Here is a 5,700-nt window from a genome sequence, read left to right on the forward strand (position 1 = left end):
CCAAGCCAGTTTCTTCATCTGAGAAATGTGGGCCATTGAGAAGGATGTATAGACATGCCAGAAACTGTACCATTGTCTAGAAGGATGTGTGTGACACTTGGTGCACTTGTTTGCTCATTCACTCACTGGGGCTTTAAGTGTGTTTACTTGTTAACATTAAAGGGAGAAAAAGAGAGAAGAGGAGAGGCAAGAAAAGTGGAGGGAGGGAAGGGGTGGGGAGTGGAGAAGACCAGAGCAGCACTCTGGCATACATGATGCCAAAAATCAAACTCAAGACCTCATGCTTTTAAGCCCAAAGCTCTAGTCACTGTGGGACTGTCACCTCCTTGACCATACACTTCAGCAAAGAAGACATATTTAGATGAAGATATATTTGCAATCTTTTGGCTGGCCATGCTCAGGGGATCCAAGAGAAAAAGTCAGCTTGCAGCACAAGTTACAGAAGCTTTATTAGGAAAGGCTGGATGGTGGTGCACCTGGTAAAGCACACACGTTAGAGTATGCAAGGACCAGGGTTCAAGCCCCCAATCTCCACCTGCAGGGAGGATAGTTTACAAGCAGTAAAGCAATGCTGCAGGTTTCTTTCTCTCTTCCTCTCTATCTCCTTCTTCCCTCTCAAGTTCTCTGTCTCTATACAAAATAAATAAAATGTTTTTTAAAAAGAAAAGAAAATCTGTTAGGACAGACAAGTTGAAAAATAAAGAATCCAAGTGGGGGGGGGGGGATAGCACAGTGGCTATGCAAACAGACTTTCATGCCTGAGGCTCCCAGGTTGTTTAATTCTTCCACCCACCCCACTCCTGCCCCTCTGCTCCACATCATCATAAGCCAGAGCTGTGCAGTGCTCTGTGATGATGATGATAATAATAATAATAATAATAAACACCATGAGGAGACAACATAGTAGTTCTGCAAAACAAAATAAGGTAAGAAGAAGAATCAACTGTCTGGAAAAACAAACTGATTGGTGGTTAGTTCATTGGTTATATGCCTTCCAGTTGAGAAGGGATTCTGCTGGGTAAACAGAGGCAGAAATTTGTCACCTTTAGGTTGGTTTCCCTTTTTGCCTTATTCAATTACCAGGTATGGAGTCTTCTTTACTGATACTCTTTTTCAGAGGCCAGCAACTAGGAAGCTAGTCCTTACACTTGCAAATGTATTAAGCTCTGTTTAAGGGTTGAGGGTTTTCTGGCCTAACACTAGGGTTGTTTATTTCATCAGCCTGGCAAAAAAAAAAACAAAAAACATATTGATAATTTTATACCACAGCAGGCAGGGCTTAAATTTGTCTACCCAGGGCAGCAACTTCCCCCAGGATCTGCCCTTCATCCTTCTCCAGAAGACACTGAGTGGGAGCTTCCTTCTTCTCACACATCTTCCCCACAGTGACTGGCCCAAGGATGAGTAGCTGGATCAAGATGGGACAATAGTATCCATTTTTTAAATTTTTTAAAAAATGATATTTATTTATTATATATTTCCTTTTGTTGTCCTTGTTTGTTTTTAATTGTTGTAGTTATTATTATTATGGTTGTTGTTATTGATGTCATCATTGTTGGATAGGACAGAGAGAAATGGAGAGAGGAGGGGAAGACAGAGAGGGGGAGAGAAAAATAGACACCTGCAGACCTGCTTCACCACCTGTGAAGCGACTCCCCTGCAGGTGGGGAGCTGGAGGTTCGACTGGGATCCTTCCGCTGGTCCTTGTGCTTTGGGCCAACTGTGATTAACCCTCTGCACTACTGCCTGACTCCCGGGACAATAGTATTCTTACTTGGGATTCTCTCTCTCTCTCCCTCTCCCTCTCCCCCCCACTTCCTTCCTTCCTTCCTTCCTTCCTTTCTCTTCTTAAAATATGTATCATTTATATTTTTTTATGAGAGAGCAGTACAGAGAGAAAGACCAGAGCACTGATCAGCTCTGGCTTATGGTGGTGCTGGGGACTGAACCTGGGACATTGGAGCCTCAGGCATTAAAATCTTTGGCAGAACCATTATGCTGTCTCCACAGCCCTCCCTGGGATACTTAAGTGTGAGAATATAGAGGGAGCCTAGTTCCCCTGATTTCTACTGGGCTGGAGCCAGAAGACCCCACCGTCATTCTGTTTGTGCTCTGGTCTCCTCTGGGGAAACTGCAGTGGCTTCACTGGCACTGACAGAGAATGTCACATGTGTTGTCCTCCTCTCCCCCTCAGCAGGTCCCCTGCACCCAGTTTACTGGACACCCCTGTCTCAGAGGTGGGGGGGTAAGGGGGGCACATGTAAAGAGGGTGGTGGCTTTGAGTCCAGCAATGGCTGAGCATCAGGAAGAGATGGTGTGGCCCCAACTCCAGAAGACACAGGAAGTCAGCTGTCCCTTGCCCAGTCTTTCAGATAGAGGTCACACATGGTTGGAGAGAGGGTGGAAGATTCTCATCCCCACTTCCTGCCATCACCCACTCCCACCCCCCAACCCCAACCCCGCATGGCCCCACCCTTGAGCCAGGCCCCAAGCTGCTTCCCCTCGGCCTTCTGGGAAGGTAGGGAGGGACAGGCTTGGCCCAGGATCTGGGTGACAAGGACTTGCTCTGATGCCTTCATCTTTGATGTAATTGATGTAATTGGGCCTCAGAGTGGTGGCTTTTTAAATCTCTGCTGGGGTGCTAGGAGGCAGTCATGGGGGGTGACACGGGGGCATGTCAGCTCTTTCTACACAGACTGCCTTCACCCTGAAGCTCCCTATCCTTGGGAACCTGGTCCCAACTTCTGAAGTAGAGCATATAGGGCCTGGAATTCCCCCTCCAAATGCTGCATAGCCGTGAAGCGTCCTTAAGGAAAAGGATAGGGTTGGAGAAAGAGCACACTTGGATAGTGCACTGCCTTGTGTGCATGTACCCAGCACAGGTTCAAGCCTGTCTCCCCTGCATTGAAGAAGCTTTGGTGTTTTGGTCTCTTTCATGCTCTCTCTTTAAATGTGTTTGTTTGTTTGTTTGTTTATTTATTTATTTATTGGATAGAGACAGAGAAATTGAGAGGAAAGGATAGATAGGGGAGGAGAGAGAGAGAGAGAGAGAAAGAGTCCTGCATCACTATTTTACTACTTGTGAAGCTTCCCCACTGCAGGTGGGAACCATGGGCTTGAACCTGGGTTCTTGAGCATGGAAATGTGTGTGTGCTCAACTAGGTGTGCCACCACCCTGTCCTCTTTTACTTTCTCTCTCTCTCTCTCTCTCTCTCTCTCTCTCTATTTCTCTGCATCTCTAAAAAGAAGAGGAGGGGGAAGAAAAGGAGTAAAAAGAAGAGAGAAATAAAGAATGGTAAAAAAAAGAGGGGGACACATCAGGGAAAGATAGAAAAAGGCTGGGGGTTTGGATCAAACTGCCAATGCCCATGTCCAGCAGAGAAACAATTACAGAAACCAGAATTCCCACACATCTTAAAGAATTTTTGGTCTACACTCCCAGAAGGGTAAATGTTAGGGGAAGATGACCAGAGGGCTCTGAACTCCAATTCCATCGGGACCCAGAGACATAAGTGAAAAAGAAAAGAAGAAGAAGAAGAAGAAGAAGAAGAAGAAGAAGAAGAAGGAAGAAGAGGAGGAGGAGGAGGGGAAGGAAGGACACTCAGAAGTAGTACGTATGACTTAGAAAGGAAAAGAAGGCAGAACCATAGGGGGAAAAGGGGGGAAGCAAATATATATAAATATAGATAGTTACAGAAATAATAGTCAACCTATATCTGTGATCTTGGGAGGACCACTGCAGTTTCTAATAGAGCAAATAGGGACACAGAACTCTGGTGGTGGGAAAGGTATAGAATATTATCTTATAATTTTGTAAATCAATATTAAATCACTAATAAAAAATAAAAAAGGAAAAGATAAGGATGAAGCATGAGGTCCGAGTTCAATCCCCTAAGTTGCATGTGCCAGAGTGATACTCTGGTTCTGGTTCTTTCTTCCTCTCTGTCATAGAAAATTTTTAAAAAATTAAAAGGGGGTGATTGAAATAGAGCATAAAAGGCTGGTGTCCTTGAGGAGTCAAGGGTGGCTGAGGCATGCTTTAATACTACTAATCTTAGGACCAGAGTAAAGAAGGATCAGAATTCATGCCACAAATTCCATCTCTTAAAAAAAAAAGCCATAAGCAAAAATTAGTAAAGTCATGGGCCTCTTGGAGTATGCCTAAAATAGACTTCCTGGGTTCTTCCAACATAAAGACCCCAAATCTCATCTGCTCTATTCTTACCTTTAGGTTCCTGATTATTAAACACACCTTTCCCCATTTGCTGGGAAATTATGCAGATGCAGTCACATCTGCCATGTTGTCCCCTCAGGCTACTGCTAGTTCCCTCGAGAGTTGGGACATTCTCAGAGTGCCTGTTTCGCCATGTTGTGCCCTCAGGGCATTGTCTATTTCCCCCGCAATATTTGGAGTGCTTTGGTCACTCCTCCCCCCTCCCATTCTCACGAGAGTTATTATCCTATCCTGGAGTGCTATGGTTACTCCTCCCCCTTCCCATTCTCGTGAAAGCTGCTCCTATAAAAGCCCTTCTTCTTCCGCACCTCGCTCTCTTGCCAGTGCTCCACTTCGGTGCTCAGACGCAGGAAAGTTTACTGCGTGAGGCGGCCATTTTCGCTACCTCCACGTGGCCCAACCTGTTTCTCTAGCACCCAACTCTGAGATGCCAGCGCAAATAAAGATTTGTGTTCCTTCTTCATTCCGGACCACCTCTCTCTCTTCTCCGCGGCGCACAACAACATCTGGCGCCCAACGTGTCCTGCACTCACACCCGGCCTGAGGTCCAGAAAAGCTGCCCAGACACAGGTAAGTGGCAGCTGCCTGACTCTGTGGCCCCGCATTTCCCCCACCATGGGATTTTGTCCATTTTACGAGGAGGTGTCCCAGACATTATCTCCTTCTCCCCTGGGACAGGTTCTCACTCTCAGAGACACTTTAATTTTTGCTACACTATGGGTTCTCATAGCTATAATCGCCACTTACAAGATATGTACAATGTGGTCTGCCATGAGGATAAGTGACCTTGAGGCTGAGATACAAGAGTTAAGAGATATGTGCTTACGACCTAAACGCCCTAAGCGATTTGTAGTCAGCACCCGAGATATGTGCTTATGACTTAAACGCCCTAAGCGATTTGCAGTCAGCACCCAAACTTCTGTCCCTGCAGACACGTGTTTGGTTCCTTCTGCGGCTTCCATGACCCCTTCACCCACTGTCCCTGCAGACACGTGTTCGGCTCCTTCTGCAGACACGTGTTCGGTTCCTTCTGCAGCTTCCATAACACCTTCCCCCACTGATACCTCGTCATTAAGAGACCTTGTGGCTGAGATACAGGAGTTAAAGGATATGTTTTCAGCGTTTAGAGACCTTAAACCTTTTGCAGTCTGCCCCAAGAGCTCCGTCCCCGTAGATACATGCTCAATTTCCCCTGCGGCAACCACGGCAGCTTCTACTTCTGTAACTCTTTCTCCCGTGTCATCAGACCAAGTCCACACCTTCCCAGTAAATATGGCCTGTCGTATGCTTTACATTGGCTTGTTCTAGCCCTCCCCCTCCAAGAGAATTGGATGAGTCCTGTTAATTTCGCGGGCCTGCTTGGCCCCGCCCCAAGGGACCCTGGGAGAGGGTTCCGGAGTCCGAGAGTTCCTGAGTTCCCCAGTGACAGAGTTCCTGAGTTCCGGAGTGCGAGAGTTCGAGAGTGT

This window comes from Erinaceus europaeus, chromosome 1, assembly GCF_950295315.1.
Source record: "Erinaceus europaeus chromosome 1, mEriEur2.1, whole genome shotgun sequence".
Classification (NCBI taxonomy): domain Eukaryota; kingdom Metazoa; phylum Chordata; class Mammalia; order Eulipotyphla; family Erinaceidae; genus Erinaceus; species Erinaceus europaeus.